At 39.3% G+C, this 22,818-nt stretch overlaps 5 non-coding genes across 5 annotated transcripts; 1 reads left to right on the top strand and 4 right to left on the bottom strand.

Moving 5' to 3' along the window:
* Trnaa-ugc (transfer RNA alanine (anticodon UGC)) lies at positions 1-72 on the bottom strand. The gene has a single exon. It is a non-coding gene; the product is annotated as a tRNA-Ala (tRNA).
* Positions 73-8,666: 8,594 nt separating this feature from the next.
* On the bottom strand, positions 8,667-8,738 carry Trnaa-agc (transfer RNA alanine (anticodon AGC)). The gene has a single exon. It is a non-coding gene; the product is annotated as a tRNA-Ala (tRNA).
* A 5,773-nt stretch (positions 8,739-14,511) lies between these two features.
* Positions 14,512-14,583, bottom strand: Trnaa-agc (transfer RNA alanine (anticodon AGC)). The gene has a single exon. It is a non-coding gene; the product is annotated as a tRNA-Ala (tRNA).
* Positions 14,584-16,106: 1,523 nt separating this feature from the next.
* On the bottom strand, positions 16,107-16,178 carry Trnaa-agc (transfer RNA alanine (anticodon AGC)). Its single transcript has one exon. It is a non-coding gene; the product is annotated as a tRNA-Ala (tRNA).
* Positions 16,179-22,742: 6,564 nt separating this feature from the next.
* Positions 22,743-22,815, top strand: Trnar-ccg (transfer RNA arginine (anticodon CCG)). The gene has a single exon. It is a non-coding gene; the product is annotated as a tRNA-Arg (tRNA).
* The last annotated feature ends 3 nt before the right edge of the window (positions 22,816-22,818 follow it).

The following is a 22,818-nucleotide window of genomic DNA, read 5'->3' as shown; positions in this document are numbered from 1 at the left end:
TGGAGGTGCCGGGGATCGAACCCGGGACCTCATACATGCAAAGCATGCGCTCTACCACTGAGCTACACCCCCTTCGCCGCTGCCTTGCCTTTTAGTATCTAACTAGAAATAAGTTTATTTTTCTGAGGGTTTTTGTTTTTATTGTTTCCCCCAGTTCCAGAGGGTCATGGTGGTAGCAGTTAGTCTCAAGGAAATTCACGCAGTGTGCTTTGGGTAGAAGACACTCAGGAACCAGAGGGGTGTACAGATTATTTAGAGTACAGGACTTGAGACGGAAGGCAATAGAAACCAGTGTTACATAACTACAAGTAGTTTCATTTATGGCTTGAAATTTATTTAGTTTCATTTATTTAGTTCTTGGCAAGAAATCAAGTTCCGGATTCTTTTGATTTCTTCCAAAGACACAAGGCTATTGAAATTTCACTTTTTCCTAGAACGTTTCATAATTGTTGTGTGCTCAACCAAATATTAGGGTCTGGATTTGACGAAAGAAAAACCACCGTCAGAAGAAAATCTGAAAGTGATGCGTTCAGCATTTCATGGGTAAGGGTCTTTTCTAACCTAGGCACCAGATTAAGTTATCTAATTTAGGAGACTCTGCCAATAGTACTAAAAATAAACTCATAAGGCATGAGTTAAGTAATTGCTTCAGGGATAGAGAGAAAGTTTGAATTACGAGAGCGAGACCGAAAAACAAATACCGGACTAAAGGCGGGGAAGTGGTGGAATCCTGACTTAGAAAAACAGGCTCGGGATGCCGACGGTGGCCGGGGTTCCGGGCGCCCGCGGGACCGTGCGCCCTTCAACTGCTCTCAGGCTTCTCTTGACCGTTAATATCGAACGAGCTGGGAGGAAAGAAAAGCGTTGCTGCGGCACGGGCTGCTGGGGACTGGAGACCGAAGGGTCATGTAGCTGACACTCCGGCGTCTGGCCGGGAAGCCAACGCCCTCTTTCCGCCGGGGCTTTCCAGCAGGCTGCAGCTCCCAGTTAGCGCCGGAAAACTAAAGCTGCGCGCGCACCCTAGTCAGCTAGCGTGGGACTTCCTCCTGCTGGGCTGTGCTCCTGCCCAGTCAGGGTCAGCCTACTTGGCTGTCTCCTTTGCTGAGTCCCGAGGAAAATGGCGAAGGGCTGACTTGCGCTGGGGCGGCGGAGAGAAAAATCGTTTCCTGGCAAAGGAGTGGCGCATTCTGTCACTCAGCAGAAACCCAGCAAGCCGACAGAATGCTCAACAAACTAGAAACTTCCTGCCGAAACCTCCAGCTGCTGTTCTGATCCACTGACTCCCAGGCATCTCTCTACAGGAGGCGAGCGGGCGCAATACCCCTCACAACCTGTAGGAGGCAGGAATCCACTCTGCTCTACGTTTCTCTCCTCCTTCTCATTCTCCTTCCTCCAATAATGTTGGTTATTGTTTCTGTTATGTATACAAACCTCTTACACCAGACACGAGGATTATCGACCTCACAAACTTCTGGTGGCTCGACCCATGGAGTATTCACCTCATACACAACAGCTGTTGTGGGTGCACTTCCTAAGACAGTTGACTTCAATTATGAGTAGTAGGACTCTTGCTTGGATTTTTTTGTGCAATGTGAATCAAGGAAAAGAAAAACCTATCCCCCAGAAACCACACACACACACACACACACACACACACACACACACACACACACACAAAATGGTTTCAGTTCCGTTCATGGTGATGCCAACAAAGATCAATGACACTCTGGGTTTGTTGAACACCACCAACCTAGACCTCAGCTCTTGATGTAATTCTTGAGTTAAGATTTAGCTCCGGGGAAAGTGTATAAAAAACAAACCATAGAGAGCCTATGAGCGAAACAACTGGGGCCAGCACTTCAATGACAACTGTTGCCTGGGATCTGGCCAGTTACCAAATTTATAACCCCCAGGATGTTACTGAGGTTTCTCTTAAATTTTTAAATAGCCTTTACTGGAATGTAAAGACATTTCTGGAAACCCGAGGACCTTGTAAATGTCATGCTTTTTCATTTTAAGAGTATTAGTGTAAGGGGAATTTTTCTAAATGCCAAAGTTTAAGGCAACTTTCAATGACCTATGAGAACGATAAGCTTCTGGATCATGTCTGTTTCTCCTTTTGTCCCTTGTGTTTAATAAATATTTGTCCCTTGTGTTTAATAAATATTTATGGGATACCAAGAACTTTATGCTCTGAGACATTACGACTCTAAATGATGGCTTCACCAAAGAAGGGCAAGCTGAATTTCAGCCCGTCCTTCCATTCCCTTTTTGGCCTGATGTCCATTGCACAGCTGTACCTGATGGGATTTTTGACTCAGAATAATGGAAATTATGTGTGTTTAAATTTTGGGTGATGTGTTTCTTAGCAGGTATAAAAGTGGAGAACTGTGTTGTAAAGGAATTGTGAAAGTGATTTTTTTTAAGTGTTAAAACAATATTAATGAGGTTTTAAAGATTACTAGTACATGAAAAAAACAAGATGATAGTCCCTATTAAAACTCTGATTTGCCAGAGGGCAATGCTGCAGGCCTGTAATTCCAGTGATTTGGTAGTCTGAGGCAGGAGAATCACAAGTTTGAGGCCAGCCTTAAGAGTCCTAATTCCACACTGGAGGGAGAGAGTGAACCCTCGTTTGTTTATTTTTATATGGGGGATATACAAAGGCTTTTCCATAGAATATTCATCACCAAAGAAAGCATGGAGTGGGCTGTCCAAGCCCAAGGGGTAACACTCAACTCTGGATCTACAGAGCACCCTCCATAACTGAGGGAAGACTGAGGTCATGTGCTTGCATAATAAGCCACAAAATGATTTTGATTTGCAATGCCAGACCAAAATCTCCTTGGCTTCAAGGCCTAGTGAAGGCAATGCAAATAACTTAGAGGTAACCCCCCCCCCATAAAAGCACCTGTTTCAAATTAAACATCAGCATTCAGCTTGCAAAATAGTTTCTTGATAATTAAGCAAATTGCAGCAGAAGACCCATATCAGTTGCTGTTTTCTTCATGAAGAAGTCAGCAGATAACTGAATTCTAAGGGCTTCTTTCTGTGTTCAATCTGAAAAGCGGAACCAAAGAAAAGCAGTCTTTTTCATTCCAAACCATGAAGATAATGTGAAAAAAGGTATCCATATTTCAGTAGAGGACTTGGCTTGATAAAAGAAGCAGGACTACCCACTCTACAAGACAACATAAAAATACTTGCCATGTCCTGAATTCAGAATTTTATTTTGAGATAAATATAAAAGCACCTAAATGTCAGGAAAGTGTTCGTCTTGTGTGATAAAGATTCTGGCATTATCCAACAGACAAAATCAGCTTCCCAAGGGCCTGCCCACCCTAGACCCAGAGACCAAACAGCCACATAGCCAAGGTGCTCCTCATGCTGCCATCTTTGCTTCTCACATCTGCCAACCCTCTCTCCTTTGATCTTTACAACAGCCTTTTCTACATAGTCATCATTGTCCTCACTTTTCAGATACTGAATGGGAGAATAATCAAATTTGAAAACTATCCTAGGCCTCTGACCTCAACAGAATGTAAAGATATTATTGCTGTATCAGGTAATAAAATATTCAATAACATTGTCTATGTAATCAGTAATTTCTAATTCAAAGTTATTTTATTTTTATTATGATTTTTGTAGTGCTGGGAATTGGACCCAGGATCTTGTGCATGCTAGGCAAGTGCTCTACCATTGGGCTATATTTCCGGCCCCTTCAATAATGTCTTTCTTTTTTCTTTCTTTCTTTTTTTTTTTTTTTACTGGTTTTAATAATTTCTTAATAAAATAAAACTAGCTTCTGAACTGAAAAAGTTGAAGTTGCTTGATGGATAATATCTGATTCCCAGTTCCTATATAATCGAAGACCCTATCTTGATATTGCTTTTTATTTTCTACTAATTTTTTTTTAAAGAGAGAGAGAGAATTTTTAACATTTATTTTTTAGTTTTTGGGGAACACAACGTTTGCTTGTATGTGGGCCTCATGCATGCCAGGCGAGCACACTACTGCTTAAGCCAGATCCCCAGCCCCTACTAATTTTTTTTTAATAATTTGATGCGGTTCTGATGTTGAAGTATTGTAAATTGTTGTCTCTTTGCACAGTATCCAAGAATTGTCAGTGGAAAACAGACACTGTGAAACTGAAACAGAAATTTAAAAGAAGAAAACAAAGTTTAAAATGATATATACACAAAGGACTTTCTCTCCCCGAAGTAGAATTTGAAGAGAACTGAAGAAAAAGGGGAAAAATGGGTATATGAACTTGAATCTTGATTTTACTGGCCATTTGCTTTCAGTTTTCAGTGTTATATGGGTCTCCTTATGAATATTTGACAGAATTATTCATATAGCAATGCTTATTTTTGTTCTTTCTTGGATACCAAAACCAATAACTTATGACTTGAAATTTCTAGACAAACAAGCAAGTCTGAAGAAAATGCAAGATTTTTTGGTAATTGTTTAATAGCTTTATGATGTTCAACAATTTTCCACATTCTGGTAGTTTAACAATGGAATTGATGCAAAATGCAAATGCAGATTATTATGATTGCAGATTTTTAATTGCAAATACACACACACACACACACACACACACACACACACATATATATATATATATACTCATAGCATAAATCCTTCTCTGCACTTTTTTTCCTTCACATTTCTTGTGATTAAAACTCCTTCTATACACACATCTCCAAAACAGAAAGGAATTATAGGTGCAACAGGGTGTTTGTGCTGCTTTTTTGTTTCAATACTACTGAGCTATATACTCAGCACTTATTGTGTGGGGTACTGGGGATTGAACTCAAGGACCTTGTGCATGCAAGGCAAGCACTCTATCAACTGAGCTATAGCCCCAGCCTTTTTTTTTTTTTTTTTTTTTTGAGGCAGTTTCACTAAATTACTGAGGTTGGCCTCAGAATCTGTGATCTTTCTACCTCAGCCTCCTGATTAGCTGGGATTACAGAGGTGAGCCAATTTTCACTTCATGGAAGACCTCAGTGGAACATGCAAAGGACAAAGAGGCACATGAGTACAAGCGAGATACCACCTTGATGATATTTGCAAACCATGCAAAAATAGAATTATTGAAACCCGGGATCAAACTAGGGACCTTTAGATCTTCAGTCTAACACTATCCCAGATGAGCTATTTCTGCCAACTTGTTACCTTTTCTTTTTTCATAGCTATTCTTTTAAAATATTAAGATTTTCATTTGTGTGTGTGGAGGGGTTAATGTATTGTTTAATTTTGTTGTTGTTGTTGTTTTTAAATATCACTTCTTACCCCTTCACATCTTCCCCTATCCTCAATATGAACTCTGCTATTACCTATATCAGAAAACAGAATCCATTTTTAAAGATAGTGGATGTGTTGGTAGATGAGGGAGAAAGAAAAGGGAAATAGGTAAAAACAGGAAACCTTTCACTGTTCTTTTTCTGCTTGTTTGTTTCTGATTGTTCTATGACCCAACACTCCCATCACTGCTCAGGAAACTAATGACATAACTCAGTGTTAGGATGCATACCTAGTTATTTTTAAAAACCTAGGTTTGATTCTTAGCATAAGAAAAGAATCATAAGAGAAAAGTAAGTTCAAAGGTTATCTTTTATTTTTTCTGTCTTTTTAATTGCACAGCAAAAAGGAACAGATGGTTATTGGGTACATTATTATGGCAGCTTGCTTCTTGCTCAGATTGAAGAAATCCTTAGCAAGTGAATTCTCTTTACTATTATCTTCCCTTTAAATGTCTTCCTTGTGCTGATACTTTCATTACAGATGATGAAGAGACGCAAAACTGGAAGTATAATGTGTACATTTCTGTGTAACCATGCAAAACATTTTAAAAAATAGAACATACAGGATTGTTGGGAATTGTGAAAAGCAAATGAATGTGTATGTTTTCAAACATTCTTACAGGAAAGGACACACAACCATCAAGCCACATCTCTCTTACAAAAGAAACATCTTAAAGGTCCTTCTTGAAATATCAATCATACTTTGGAGGTTTAAGAAATAGTGCTATTATGACAATGGATTTTCTAACTGGCCAACTATTGTATTTTTGAAGATCCCTCAAAACTATATCATTTTAAAGCTACTACACTGGAAGAAATTAAAGAGAATCACAAACCAAATAACACCATTTCCGCTCCTAGAATATTTCACCTCATTATTCTGTTCTGAAGTTCCCCGTTCAGCAAACTGTGTAAGGGCAATTTCCCCCAAAACACCAAGAAAAATGTCCAGACAGAACTTGCTCCTATGTCTGCAATATCTCCCCATCTTTTCTCTTTCCTCTACTTAAAAGTTTTTGAAGCCTCCTCCTCCTCCTTAAAAATAAAAGAGGAACCCCAGTCTGGAAGAAGATATTTTAAAATGTATATTTGAAGGATTCTTTTCTGGAATTATGTTTATAAGTCCTACAAAGCACTAAGAAAAAGACTAAAAACTCAATAAGAAATAGCAAATTAACATACATATCATGAAAGAACATGCCCAAAACAGCTATATAGAAAGTGCTCAATATCATATTTTATCAGGGAAATGCAAATTAAAAGGATAATGAAAAAAAAAGCACTCTTCATCAGAATTGCTTAAAAGAACTGATAATGTGTTGCTAAGTATGTGGAGCAACAGGAACACTCATAAATTGCTAACTACACTGTACATCTATAGTTCTTAATATGGAACTTTAAGTGTAAATGTGTCTAGGTGTGCACTGAACTACTATGAAAACTTCATTCTGAATAAACTGGGGAAAAGATGGAGGAGAGATAGGAGTGCCAGCTGGCCTGGAAATGGAAGGAGCAGGGAAGAAAAGGAGACATTATTGAAGGGGCCGGAAGTATAGCCCAATGGTAGAGCACTTGCCTAGCATGCACAAGATCCTGGGTCCAATTCCCAGCACTACAAAAATCATAATAAAAATAAAATAACTTTGAATTAGAAATTACTGATTACATAGACAATGTAATTGAGTATTTTATTGCCTGATACAGCAATAATATCTTTACATTCTGTTGAGGTCAGAGGAGGAACAATTAAAGAGAGTGAGGGAAGGTAGGGGGAAACAGTCCAGGAAAAGCCTCCAGAAGATCATTAGGATTTGGGTGGGTGAGTGGTGGAGTGAGTCTAAGAACCACATCTCTCCTTCACTTCTTCCAGATGTGAAGAAGGAAGGTGGATTCATTTTGTCCCTAGGGAGATGGGCTTGTCCCAGAAGATCATCTGGCTCATTTTGCCCAGTTGTCATGTTCTTTCTGTCGCTAGACAGGCTGGGCTCTTTGGCCACACACAGGAGGTTGGTTTTTTGTTTGCCACCCAGCAACTGCTGATATTGGTAGCTTCTCAGGTAGAAGTGATGTATCTTCTGGCAGCTTTCAGACTACACATGTTGGAGACTGTGGAAATGTCTAATTTTATTAGGTTTCTCTTGAAAAAAGGAGAAATTAAGTTCTCATCATTGGTGAGCAAACCACTTAGATCTAATGTTTAGAAAATAAGCCCATTAAACTCAACTTTCCCCTAAATAATTCCTTTTTCTTTTTTTAATGAAGATTCATTAAAAATGAATGAACCTTCAAAGTGAGTTTCTTTATGTTTATTTAACAGTTTTCGGCGGACACAATATCTTTGTTTGTATGTGGTGGTGAGGATAGAACCCGGGCCGCAGACATACCAGGCAAGCACGCTTCCTCTTAAGCCACATCCCCAGCCCCTGAAGAACTCTTTATAGTATTTACAACCAGCTCCTTTACTCTTTAAATCCTGCTTACGGTTCAAAATGACACTGAAGAGAAGTTGGGATTGTGGCTCAGCAGCAGAGTGCTTGACTAGCACATGCAAGGCACTGGATTTGATCCTCAGCACCACACGAAATAAATGAAATAAAGGTATTGTGTTCAACTACAGCTAAAAAAAAAAAAAAAAAAAACAAAAAAACAAACTTTTTTAAAAACAAATGACCATGAAGAACCTCCCAGAGACGGGGGAAAGGCAGGGTCACTGTATAATCGGTGTTAACAACATGTGCAGGGTTCTCTCCTTGGCCTTAGTGAAGGCACAGAGGCAATGTAGTTCAGCTCCTCTCAAGTCCAGTGACTTTTGACTTTGCAGTTGGCTTTGAACCCACTTGGTAAACAGCAGATAGTTAAAGCTCTTGGAGAATGAGAAAAAGAGAGGAGAAATTCTGAAAGACTTCTGGAAGAAGATTGCTTGGCTTCTGCAGATGGTAAAAGACTACTTTTCTGATGGATGTGGATGATCAAGTGACTTGTTTTACTCCCTTCAACATCATAAAATAGTGCTGAAAATAAAAGTAGGTTTAAAAAAAAACAAGATAGTATTAAGATGGTTGTAGATGATCCTCGTATGGAATTTTGCTTAGCAATGTGATATTAGAATCTGAAACATGCCAGGAGATAAGTAGATAAGTAGAGTGTGGTTGATAAGGAGCCCATTGTGACTGAGAGACGAAGAATTCATTATTTGTTTTTATGAAAAAGTTTTTCATAAAAGTTTTATGAAAACTGCAGATTCCCTTAGGAAAATAGAAGCACCATTTCCCCACCAGCTGCTCTATTCCTCTTTTGTCATAAGTTTGTAGTTGATTGTTAGTGGGATACCATAAATGTGACTAGGATAGTCAAAAGTGGAGGTACTGGGGATCGAACCCAGGACCTCGTGCATGCTAAGCACGCGCTCTACCACTGAGCTATACCCCCAGCACACGGACTTGTTTGTTACTGTATCTGAGGACCACCTTTGTCTGAGGCTTTACAACTTTGTTTTCAATTCCGCTGTTTCTAAATTCTATATAACCTGCAGTATCTTTTAGACACTACTACACAGGAGAAAGTACCTAAACGGTAGAAAAAAGATACTGTTCCTAATCTGTGGTCAGCCCATGAACAACTCGCCCCAAGGACTGCTCCCCATCATATTAAATTGCCTGGAGTTGCTTCCTTTTATCATTTGAGGGCGACTTGGCATAAAACACTCCCTTGCAGTTTTTCTGATTATAACTTTCTGTATTCATTTGACTCTTGGAAACATGTTAATGTTTTACATAGTTAAAAAAAATGACTCAAGTGTGTATGAAAATACCCTCAAATTGAATACAAGTACAAGCAGATCTAACTGCATTTCAAAAGAAAAACAAAACCATACTGAAGAGAAAAAGAACAAATCAATCTAAGAAAATTTGTTCTAATTGTTAAGACAAAAAGAGCAGCAAACTCTATGTAGCAGGTTTGTGTGTGTGTGTGTGTGTGTGTGTGTGTGTGTGTGTGTGTGTGATTTTAGGAATGTAGTAATCTGTTACTTTGTATGAATTTTAGAATTGGGAAAGTGTGTGTGTGTACTGAATGGGTTTGAAACTATAAATTGACAGAACTCCCTTCCCTCTTTATTGTTCATGCAAAAACAGGGGGGGCGGAATGAGTTTGAAACTATAACATCCTGGAAGTTCTTTAATAGGCCATGATCCTACCAGAAATGTTGATCATTGTCAGGAAAATACAAAATAGAAGTGATTGGATGAACAGGAGACAGCAAATGAAATGGCCATTCTTTCACAATAGTGAAAATGACTTCTATATGAACTGTTTTTCTCCTCCTCCTCCTTCTTCCCTTTCTCCTCCTCCTCCTTCCTGGTCTTCTTATTTGCATCAAAGAATTTCCATTCTGACACATAAGTTGAAAAATATTTTTCTTCCACTTCATCATGTTATAGTGATATTGCAATAAACCACAGAATCCATCTTAAAGCAGGAGATGGAAACATCTTTATTCACCACTGGCAGATCAAGGGCAAGCTGCAAGTCTACACCCTTTGACCCCTTCCAAGGGTTAGAGTACACTGTTATAGTCCAAAACCACATTAATCATAAGTGACTGTTGCTATGATTCAAAACCATAAACATCATGAGATCTAAAATCATAAGCAGAAGGGTAAGTGGGTCAGAATGACCCTAGTTGAGTACAAGTTAAAGAATGGTTACTAATGTCTAGATGACATTCTCTGACAGGATACATTTGTCCAAGAAAAATGGAGACCAAAAAGAGAATAATTTTATATTGTATAAGAAGAATGGAAACATTTGCATTTCTAAGCAGGGTGTGCTAAGCAGGATCAGGATGGCAGAGGTGGAGTTTTCTTAATTCTTACATGATATGGAGTCTCAAGGTAAAATGGAGTCTGTTTGGTCATTGCCCTGATGTGTAGCCTGGCCCATAAAAATCATAGTAACATGTTTGATGTTAACTGACATTTCCAAGACATGGTTTTATTTTATTATTATTTGGTACTAGGGGTCAAATTCAGGATATGGGGGATATTGAGCTCTACCATTGAATCACACTCCCCCCAGCACCATCAGGCATGATTTTATTTGGAGATTTTGAAAGAAAGAAAATTGAGATTAGTAATAAAATGAAATTGGATAGGACAAAAAAGCATTTGGCTCATGTAAGCTAATTCACTTAGAGCAGATTCCTTTTCTTTCTTTCTTTTTCATTCATTCTTTTTTTTTCTCTCTTTCATTGTTCATGTTTGGCAGTGCTCTAGCTCCTTGACAAACATCATTTTGTGGAGGCATGAACCACTCACTCACATAGTATTCATACACCCTCTGATTTGTTGTTGGACCAAACTTTTGGCAATGAAGAGAGGAGTAGAGAAAACTGTAGGAGGACTTACAGTTCTTCATCCTAAGAAATTCTCAGAAAACTAGCAATTTTTTCTTGGGTCTGGCTTTTTCCTCTTTTTAAAAAATATTTTTCCTTTATTCAATAATAGTGGAAAATAGAAGTAAATATGACAAGTTTGTTATTGTGGTGGGCACATTTTGTTGTTTTTGAATATAGGGAATCATCTGTGTAACAGACTCCTAAGAGGCCTCCATCCCTGGAAACTGCAAATGTTACTACCTTAAGTGAAAAAAGTATCTTTGCAGATGTGATTATGTTAAAGACCTTGAGAAGGGGAGATCACCCTTATTATCCTGATATGTCCAATGTAACCATAGTGGTTTCATAAGAAATAGGCAGGAGACTTCACAGTGTGACCACAGTGGCAGAGACTGGAATGATGCAGCCACAAATCAAGAAACTTTGACAAAGTTCAAACTGGAAACTATAAAAAGCAAGGACCAAGTTTTCCCTGGAGCCTTCATAGTGACCACAGTCCAGATAACACCTAATAATATTCTTTTCAGACTTATGATTTCCAGAAAATATGAAAAAAATTCTGTTGTTTTCAGACACCAAATTTGTGGTTATCCGTTATACCAGCCATAGGAAACTAGTAGAGTATGTAAGCCGCTTCTCTCTGCCAGTCACTTTGAATAGTTTTGTGGATCATGAAATCTAAATGTTAGATTTCAGCATTAAAATGAATGTCTTGGGTCACTTGTTTACTTCTTTTTTGAGCAGGCAATAAAAAGAAGTAGGATAGGGCTGTGGCTCTGTGGTAGATCGCTCTCCTAGCACACATGAGGCACTGGGTTCAATCCTCAGCATGACATAAAAATAAAATAAAGGTATTGTGTTCAACTATAACTAAAAATATATATATTAAAAGAAGTAGGACATTGAGTATGTGTTTCCCTAAGGAGGGCATTGGGGATGTCAGGAGTTGAACCTGGGGCCTGTACTCCATCACTGAGCCACACCTCATACCCCAAGAGCATTTTTTTTTTTGGTTCCAGGAATCGAACTCGGGGGGCACTTAAGCACTGAGCCACATCCCCCAGCCCTTAAGCACTACTTTAGGTAATGACCTAATGGATAACATATGCTTCCACATTACCACTCAGCCAATAATTGTGTCCAAAAGCCACCTATCACACATTCACAAAGGGTCTCACACACAGCCATGCAATCTTTCTTCTCAGAGTTTCTTAATCTTTAATTTTTCCTAGAGAAAGCTCAATAAAAGATGAGTTTTTGTTGCTAGGCTGGTGGCCCATATCTGTAATCCCATCGGTGGCACAGACTGTAACCCTAGCAATCTGGGAGATGGAGGTAGGAAGATGACAAATTCTAGGCCAGCCTCTGCAAGTTAGAAAGGCTCTGTCTCAAAAACAAAAACAAAACAAAAAAAAAAAAAACGGGAGGTTGGTGGGGGTGGGGATGGGGATGGCTGGGGATGTAGAAAAATGAGCTTGTTGAAGGATAGGATCCCAAAATAAAATACAGAAAATTTCAAAATTTGCCTACAAAGTACATTAAAAGGAGTCAGTATTAACAGGGGTCATAGTTAAGCACTGCTTATTTTTACATAAGCATCTCAGTTTGTCAAGTTATTTGTTTATATTGACATATAAATTTTGAATTATTTTTATCATCCTATATTTCCTTTGGCTTTCTCAGATCAAGTTCTTAGATTTTTGCATCCCTATCCTATTCTCCCTTAAATTTCAGTGAAGAGCTTCCTTAGATAAATCTACAGTTGGAAGGATAAAATATATTTCCATTTATGCCTGAACCGTACAATAATACAGAAAAGCAATGTTAATCATTCATGGTATTGTTTCTCATACTTTGACTATATTCCTTTTGCAAAATGACAAATATCCTTGGTGGGAGCCAGTCAGTAATTTTCTCCTGACACAGTGGGCAAACAGATATTGTTCAACTGTATTTTCAAGATAAGAAAGAAGAAAGTAAATATATCAACAGAAAAGAAATTTCTTCCATCAAGGAGAGTCTGGTTCCTCAGTATTAGCTTTGTATCTTTCTTTGGAACATTGAATCTCAAAGCCAAGACATCTTAATCTGAGGAAGAAAGTCTTTGAGAATTTATTTTCTTTTAAAAAAAAATGCCCTAATAACTTGACTGGAAATGAAGTGATCTGATATTATCCATACTGGGAACTAGGGATTTCCTAACTCTAGCTGTATCCTTTAGTTTACATCATCATTATAGTTGCAGAAGATTTTGAATCTTCAAAATCAATTACTGTTTAAAACACAAAAAGCAGTGTTAATAACAACAGTTCCTGAAGATTTGGTGCTAAGTGGTGGGGAAGAAGCAGTTCTGATATCTGATATCTGAAATATTTAAAACAAGATATTTTATATATCTTGTTTTAAATATTGTAGAGACAAAAAATACAGACTTTCCAGGTCACATTATAAGTTAGCACAATCTTTACTTCGAAAATTTGAAATAAAAAAAATGTTTTGAAGTTGTAAATGGACAGAATACCTTTATTTTATTTATTTATTTTTATGTGGTGCAGAAGCTTGAACCCAGTGCCTCATACACTACAGCCCAAGCTCAAAACTTTGAATTTTTCATTAAAAGGAAAATGGATTTTTCATTTTCAATCATACACAGTGACTTAAAAATTATTAATGAATATCATGTTATTACAGAGGGGAAAACAGGCTGGAGTTGTGGCTCAGCGGTAAAGTGTTCACCTAGTACATATGAGGCCTTGGGTTCAATCCTCAGCACCACATAAAAATGAACAAATAAAACAAAGATTTTAAAAAATGGTTCAGCAATAGAAATATTTTTACAATTTTTTTTCTACATTAGACTAGGAACTCAGAAAAAAATAAAATACAACTACTATATTTATTGTATACTCCCTTTTAACCCACTTCTTGGCATTCAAACGAGTGTCTCTTAAATTTTAATGTGTGTTGATTCAGTTGGGGATCCTGTTCGAATGCTGATTCTAGTTCAATAGTTCTGAGGTGGAGATAAGATTCTGCATTTCCAGCAAACTCTCGGGTGCCACCATTCTTAAGATCCAAGGACCATTCCTTTCCAATAGAGGGCGCAGCGGTCTTAGATAAATTTATTTCTGTCAATCTAGGAAGTCTGTACCTCTTGGTAAGAGTGAAGGTCGAACAAAACTGGAAACCGATCTGTGAACTTTGAGATCTGAAGCCTAATGTTCTTCCCAGGAAAGCTATTTTTCGGCAGAAGGGTGACGCCTCTACTTTCACTGAGGAAAATGACTCAATTTCCCAATGTAAACGGCTCCACGTTTTTCCTTGCTTAGTTCGCAGTCTGATCGGGACAACCAAGGTTCAGAAAACCAAAGAAAAATTAAGGAAAATGCCAAGTATGTATGATATGTCAAAATACATTTACTGTTATGTATAACTAAAAAGAACAAATAAAAAATAAACACACACACACACACAAAAGAAATGAAGGGAAATGGAGAGCTCGTGGTTTTCTTTTGTTGAATCTTTCCATTCTTATCTTTTCTTTCTTGCTTTTGAAACAATACCAATTGGAACCAAACGTGAACGGGTTTGTCACTTTGGACACGGTGCGGGCAGTTTCGGAATCGCGATCTGCCGAGTCTTCTCCATGTTTTTCTCATTTTGCTTATGCAGCCACCCTAGGTAGTGCTAAGCCTGAACAGAAATGCGGCGGGCTAATACTACTGGCCAAGCATTGTGAAAGTGGTCTACTTTGTTTGAGCAAGGAAGGGGTCAGAAAAGTAAAGAAAAAGGTGCCCGGGAAAACCCTGGAGGTGCCGGGGATTGAACCCGGGGCCTCGTGCATGCTAAGCACGCGCTCTACCACTGAGCTACACCCCCTCCGAACCCGCTCTCTTTCTGGAATATATTCAAGACAAAACACTGCCTTTTGATAACGTTTTAAGAAAACAGGAGTAAACTGGAGTTCACTGTAACTAATCTCGCTCTTTCTGAAATCTACATCTAATTTTTGTGTTCCGCCTCACTGAGAGACCTGTAAACTGCATTCTAGACCAAAAGCCTCTTTTCTCAGTCGTGGGACCTTTCCACTCCTGTCACTTTTCTGCCCCCATTCCGAGCTCAGAGTGAAACTTTTTTTTTTTTTTTTTCTCGTAACTTCACTCTCCCGGCTCTTTCCCCGCTGCTGTAAAGGGCTGTAGAAAGCCACAGAGCGTGGGACACAAAAATATAGACCAGATCCAGATGAGGAGGGGAGACAGGATAAATGCAGAGCGGTTCCTGTCGGTCGCTGCCAAGGCTCTATCGGCCTCGGTGCGGGCTCCAGAACAGGGTGCCGAGGTCTTTGGAGGCTAGGACTGGGAAGAGAAGGCAGAAGGCGACCTGCCAGCTGTGGTGGCGCCCACTTTGGGACTGAACCCTCTCCCTGGCCCCGAGATCTCTGTGAGGGCGATGACAGGGAGGGGGCTACACTCACGACATGAATTAAAGCCCTCCTCTCTTTTGGTCTGGTTCACTTACCTAGTTCTTTGAGGCTCTGGGCCTCTCTTTTTCAGTCCACCAAAACCACAGCCCCTCAGCAAACTTTGGGAAGTCGCTTCTATGGAGAGAAACATATAGGTGATTTGGTAAATAATGGGTTTCTCCACTCCTATTATTCTCCAATCAAAAATTAAAAATGTCAATTATGCATGAATAAATCCTCTAAACCAGTCTTCGAGGGTCACATACAACAGAAAAAAAAAATTGTAATTTTTAGGATTCCTTCGAAATTGTCTAGGGAAGAGAGGGCATTATGTTTGGGGTCAATAGGGACCCCACTACCACCACTCCTACCACCATTCCTTTGTAGTACTTATGAATCTCACTAAAATAAAAACTAGAAATAATGCAAACAGTATTCTCTGATCATCATGGGATAAAACTAGAACTTAAAAACAAAGTTTAAAAACAAAATCCTTCCCACAAGTGAAATGTTAAAAACGTGCTATAAAATAATTCTTGGATCAAAAAGGAAATATTAATTTTAATTGTAAAATTTCTTGCAAAGGACAAAAGGAACAATTCAGAAAATGAAGGGATCTAAAGAGATTTTCCTGTGTTTTTTACTCTTCGCTAATAATGAGAAATGTAATCTGTATTACTGGAGTTATTAATTTGGAATTTTGCTTGTTTTTCAGGTTCTGGAATTCTGAGCGAATGGGTATTCTACCACTGGTTTCTTCTTGTTTCTCACTTGTTGACGCAGCCACCCAGGTGGTGCTAAGGGCTTAGAACAGAAAGGAGTCGATATTAAAAGCAAAAGAGAGTCGATTTGTTTTGTTCTTCTCGTGAATTAGAAGAACTAAAGTGTCCTAAAAAGAAGCGAGCAGCGGACACCTGCTTACTGAAGTTGTGAAAAAAAATGGAGGTGCCGGGGATTGAACCCGGGGCCTCGTGCATGCTAAGCACGCGCTCTACCACTGAGCTACACCCCCTCGCGCTCGGCTTGCGAGCAAAATACTTCTATGGCCTGTTACTATCGTTTTCGATAGTGGTGAGAGATTCCATTTTGTCAGTTTCAAAATTCGAGCCCTTTTCATTCCGATACTGTCTCGTGGCTACCAAAAGAAAATTGCAAGAAGGAAAACTGAATGTTATGCTGAAAATCCCCATTTTAGTTCAGGGATCTCCCACTGCGGGATCGGCAGCCACTGCAGGAAGGATAAGGGACGTCCTGCCTGGCCACCCCTAGGGAAAGCGCTGGGATGGTGATCTCAGATTTAAAAGGCTGCCCTACAATCGTGGTTATAATGTTGGAAAATAAAAAGAAGAGATTTAGCGTTGCCATGGGGATTTAGGTCCAGGTGTAGAGAAGACAGGAGGAAATTTAAGGTCCGTTTGCATCGGTCAGCAGTTAAGGCTCCCTAAGGTTGCCGTGCGCAGTCCAAGCAGGATGCGTCTCGGAAACCCTGAAGCTGGGCAGTGAGAACCCCCGGGACGCGCACAAGAAGAAAGGAACTTCAAGGTCTCACCAGCGTTTATGGCGACCCCTTCCGGGAGGAATCCTCCACGAAACAGAAGGTTCACCAAGGAAAGGCGTTTTAAAAAATGGACTACACCTGCTAAAGGAATTAAATGTGTAAACCTCCGTGCTACTGAAAACCATCGAGTCCTTAGGTACCTCCACTCCTCCACGCAAACACCAGGCACTTCCGAGGTCTGCCATCCTTGGCAAAATTTTCTACCCATAAATGAGTTTGGGGAGCAAACTTTAAATCCTTTTCTAAGTTTTCTTTCGATTCTTTCTCATGCCTGTGAAGGAAGTTCCTATCTCTCCTTTGGTTGTTTCCCAGCTCTGCCGGTCCATGCCAGTCAGTCCGGATTGAGACCCCGGCTGGGATGGCTGCCCTGCACCAGTTTGCCAAGGAGTGAGTGGACAGAAAATGACATATAAAAATGCGTGGACCACACAGGCTGTCCTCGCACCCAGAGGACGCCGACGTCCTTTGACTGGATTTGGAATACACAACTACAAAATATGGCAATTTAGCATTTGAGAAAACACCAAAAACCACAAGGTCTCTCTGACATTCTTTGGTGCCTTCTCCCCTGAAGTGGGCCTTACAACTTAGAGGATCATCCCGTGAAAGTAGGTCTTAAGATCCTCATTTTTGACGAGGTCTTTTCTATACAAGGAGAAAAGGGATGAAGACACAAGAGGCCAAGAAGGATCTGAACAGGCTTTACTAAGTTCCCCTCAGTTTATTACCATTCAATCATATGTTCTATGTCCAAATCTAGAAATAAAAATACAGGTTTTCCAGTTTCCTTTGATATTCATTTCTGAAGGTTCTGGTGTCTTGTAAAAAATAAATAAATTATTTAATTAATTAAATAAATGCATATGACGTTCTCTGTCGTTAATCTGCCTTTTGTTAGGAGGCCTCAGTTAGGAACCTAGCAATTTGTGAAAAAAGTTTTTCTCCCTTACAACTTCCTTATAAGTGCTTTCCAGACAACAATGCAGAAGTCTCCAAAGGAAAATACAGGGGGTGGGGGGGGTCGATTAATAAAAACATAAGCTTTCCAGGCAAATTTCACACTGAAGAAACTGGGTGCTTTGGGAATTTCCGGCAGAGGGTCTGGAAATTTTGGGTTATTTAAATCTTTTCCAGTTGAATTTGATGACCAGGAGGTTTTGGGAACCACTAGGCCTAGCTCCCTTAGAACTGAAATTAACTAGGATTCCAGAGAAAGTTTAGAATAGGGAAGGAAAGAGAGATATGAGAGCAGGAAGCAGAAGAGGTAGGAGGATGACTTCTGGGGGAGTTGGTCTCTTTTAAAGAGATAAAGATTTGGCCAGCTCCATAACCCTGCAAGACTGTAATCCCAACAGCCAGCCTCAGCAATTTAGTGGAGCCCTAAGCAATTTAGTGAGAACTTGCCTCAAAATAAAAAGGGCTGAGGATGTTTCTCAGTAGATAAATTCATCTGGGTTCAATCCCTGGTACAAAAAAAAAAAAATAGGATTTGGATGCACAGATCTCAACATGTGCCAGCTCTTTGTTGCTCATGTGCTTTCTCCAGGTAGTACAGAAGAAAAAAAGACCCGTTTCTGTAAAGTATGGAAGCAGAAGTCACTGATTCTTTTTTTTTTTCTTTTTTAAGGTAGACGAAAGGGAAATATTAGATCCTTTTTATTTTTTTTAATGTATTTATTTTATGTGGTGCTGAGAATCAAACCCAGTGCCTCACACACGCACGCTACCACTTGAGCCACATCTCCAGTCCAGTCATTAATTCTTCTAGTCAAGTTTTCCACAAAGTTTAGGTGCATCAAATCATCAGGACAGCCTGTTGAAAAATAAATTGGGGACATGATCCCCAGATTTTCTTATTCATTTGGTCCAGGTGGACCCTAAAAATGTATAGTTTTAATAGATTAGAGCTGAAGATGCCCTAAATTATGTTACAGATCAGAGTATGGAGAAAAGAAAGAAAGAATAGAAGGTCATTTTTACTGACAGTTTCAAGCCAAAACAACAAAGAAAAGAAAAACTGCTTGTCATTCCTTTCCTATATGTTAAAGACTATCCATTAAGGTGTCATCACATTCTGATTTTAGTACCAACCAACCAAGAAGCAGCAAAAAATTCTCTTTATTGACCATCCTCTTATCTCAGCCCTTTGCCTATCCTTCCCCTCTTATCTTTACCCAATATAGGTTCAATGTAAACAATTTATATTTTCTTCTTCCATATTTTCATTATAAAATACCCAGGTTCCTTAGATCTAATAGAGTTGCTATCTGGCTATCTGCTGGTAGCTTAAGGGATTAACCCCAGGACCAATACATTTATTTTTGGCTAGCATCTGAAACAGCTTAATAAACCCTTATTTCAGAAACTTCTTGGTCTTCAAAGTTTAATTTAACACTAGATTATGCTGATAATCCTGGGGCCAAATTTCAGAACCTCTGCATAAGAGACCTGGCTCCTTGGGCTGGGGATATACCTCAGTTGATACAGTGTTTGCCTTGCTTGGATAAGGCCCTGGGTTCGATCCCAAGCACCACCAAAGGGGAAAGAAAAGAGAGAGAGAGAGAGAGAGAGGAGATCAGTGAGAGTGATTGAGAGTCCAGTGTCTGAGATTGGGGTCCCTGATGACTTCATTCCCAGGAGCTGTGTGCCTGAGAGCAAGGTGAAACCGATAAGACTCTACATAGAGCCTCCCATGGAGAGATTGCCATAGCATCCTGCACCTTTGCACAGAAACTTTCCCGGGTACCAAGCATGCCACAGCCATGAAGTCATCTGGGACCCCAATCTCAGACACTGGTCTCCCAATCACTGTAACTGCTTTCCACATTAGAGAGTCATCACCACATGAAACTTCCCACGGAAATCTCTTTTCAAAGATCTGAAGGAGGAAAATACAAGGTGCGATGATCCCATCCTACCTGCTCTTTTACTGCTCTAGCTCTTTGTTAAAGGAAAAGAGAAGGGAATTCCTAAAAATCTCTATCCAGATAATTGGGCATTTTTACCTTTTACTATATAATCCTTAAAGGAGGACAGTAAAACACTATGTCCCTCAATGTCCCCAAGCCAAAAATCCTCCCAAGTTAAGGCAAGAATGAGAGCAAGCCTGGGCTAGAAAGTCCAGATACATATTATCCCAAGGATCCCCTTCCCCTTTGTTTCTCAGCTTCCTGCTGCCATGAACCGAGTAACTTTCCTCCCCTGCACCCTTCAGCCATGATGCCCTACCTCACTTCAGGCCCAAAACAATGGGTGTGTTAGTCAGCTTTTCCTCACCATGACCAAGTACTCAACAAGTGCAACTTAGAGGAGGAGGAAAAGTTTATTTTGGCTCACAGTTTCAGAGACTCAGTCTATGGTCAGCCAATTCCAATTGCTCTGGGCCCATTGTGAGGCTGAACATGGGGGTAGAGGAGGAGCACTACTCAGCTCATGGCAGCCAGGAAACAGAAGAAAAGAGGTTGCAGCAGGGATAAACTCTTCCAGGGCATGCCCCCAGTGACCCACCTCCTCTAGCCATGTTCTATGTTACCACCCAGTACAGCAATCTTTTCAGATTATTATTTCATCAATTGGATTAATCCAATGATTAGGTTATAGCTCTGATAATCTAATTATTTCAACTCTGAACATTTCCACATTATCAGGAGATTTGGGAGGAACCTCATATTCAAACCATAACAAATGGAGTCAGTCGATCACAGACTGAGACCTCTGAAAGAGTAAGCCCAAATAAATTCCTTCCTTTAAAAACTGTTAATGTCAGGTATTTGGGTCACAATAACAAAAACCTAACTAACACAATGAGACACTGACTTAATTTCTCTTAACTCTTTTTCTGCATTGTAAATGTAATCGGCAAGTACTGAAGATACTTAGGGGACTCAAATCATCCTAGAGCCTCCCATGTAACTTATCTAGTTTCCTTATTGCGTAACCTGCATAGAGTCAAGAATTATGTACTGACGGGAGTACATACTTTCATTCTGTGACCTCCCTTACTTGCCTGAAGTTCTTTTTCACTCCCAGATTCAATGAATTTGGGGAAGCAAAGGATGGAGAAAAAGTAAACGAGAACAGGAAATCTTGGAGCAGGGAGGTTGGCAGCTTGGCACAACATCTTCTCATCCAAGGACCCATGGAAATGACTGAAAAAAAGTATTTGGAAGAATAAAAATATTAACAGCCTTTTAAAAGGAAAAAGGTTTTAGATAAAATGAACCAGACATATAAAAAATAATGACATAATTTAAACCAATCTTTCAAAAAGGGAAAGGGACTCTAATAATTGGCATTCCTTATATTTTTGTTGCATTCAACACACATATAGAATGTGTCACCTACAGATTCCAGTTTCCACTTACAGTGAGCCCTCGGTATCCATGGGTTGGTAATTAGTGGATTCAATCAACTGTCCATTGAAAATATTCTGGAAAAAAAATTCCAGAAAGTTTCAAAAACAAACAAACAAACAAAAAACCCAAAAAACAAAGCTTGAATTTGTGGCAAAGTGCTGCACTAAATTCTCATGAATGAAGTGATGTATAGGCATGGTATTAGGTATTGATAAGTAATATAGAGATGATTTAAGGCATATGAGAGAATGTATGTAAGTTATATGCAATGTACATAAGTTATATGCAAAGACTACTTGCATTTTACATAACAGACTTGAACATCCATGGATTTTGTTATCTACAGGGATCATAGAATCAACCCTCTCCCATACTGAGGGCCCCTGCATTTAAAGCAAGTGAGAATTTTAAGATGTTTTGAATTTGACAGGAGAATCCTCTTCACTTTTTGCACTTCATATTTGTTCATGGTGATATTGTGTTTTATTAATAATTGCTGCATCTTTATACAATCTTTTCAGCTTTTAGGGTAAAGGTTAAGTACCTTCCTAAATGAATTGGGGCATTTTTGGCCCCTTTTGTGTTCTGCAACAATTTATATAACCCTTAATGACAGGAAAGCGCACATATTATTATTCTAAAACTTTTTCTTATAAGACCTGCTCCCACCCTGACTCCATGGTCAATGTTCCTAGGTGCGAGCGCTAAGCTACTTCTAGCTCAAAGTAGACTCTCTAAAAATGTTGACTGAATGATTCTACAATAATTTGAGTTTGGTCTTATCCCCAAAAGAAGACACTTTATATGAAAACAGTAGGGGGAAAAAAAGGAGAAATTGTTGGGGAAAACTTTTTGTGAGAGAGTATAACATTGAGGAAAGGAAAAGTTTTGCTTTTATTTATTTTATTTAAAATAACTCATTATTTTCAAGGAACCAAAACTATGACATAAATGGATAGACAGATGTTATTGCTTTACTTCTAGTGTGGAATGTTTCTCATCTTTTATCCACTCACACTTTTGGAGACTGTGGGGGCTCACCCCGAAACTCTATTGCTGGGTTAGCCCACAAGTGAGTTAATCTTGACAACTCGTCAAAACAAAGTTAAATTTGAGAAGTCTTTGAGGTGTCAAGCTGGAAGTCATCTAGGCTCCAGAAAAACACCACCCTGATCAGCAGCCGTTGCCTACATTCCTATAAAACCAATAATGTTAATTAAATGAGTGACCTATTTTTTTCCCCAGCCTTAAGCCAATCTTGCACTTCCACAGCAAAACCCCATTTTCCAAGGTCACTATCACTGTTCTCAGACTACCAATCTCCAAAGGTGTCCTTGTACGCGCTCTCTCGCTCCTCCGCATTGTTTTCGTAAGGATAACAACTGCGGAATCAGACCCGGTTGAAATTTCTTCCTCTTTACCCTGTCGCTCCATCATAATTAATCAAAGACTGAGTTCACACTGAAGAACCATCTAACTATCTGCTCTTTCGTTGTTCCTGGGATCCAATTTTTAGAAAGTTTTGTAAATTGTTAATTGTTAGTGAATTTTAATTTCAAATAAGGAAATTTTAATCGAGAGATCCTTACCATTAGAAAAGCACCCTTCCCCCAACTCGTTATATTATCTTTGGCTATTACGTGAGTAGACCCTTTCCTCAGTTGGCCGCGTGGCCTAATGGATAAGGCGTCTGATTCCGGATCAGAAGATTGAGGGTTCGAGTCCCTTCGTGGTCGGAG

The sequence above is a fragment of the Ictidomys tridecemlineatus genome, chromosome 8, assembly GCF_052094955.1.
Source record: "Ictidomys tridecemlineatus isolate mIctTri1 chromosome 8, mIctTri1.hap1, whole genome shotgun sequence".
NCBI lineage: Eukaryota > Metazoa > Chordata > Mammalia > Rodentia > Sciuridae > Ictidomys > Ictidomys tridecemlineatus.
The sequence above is the reverse complement of the archived record's forward strand: the minus strand, read 5'-3'. Positions and strand labels throughout refer to the sequence as shown.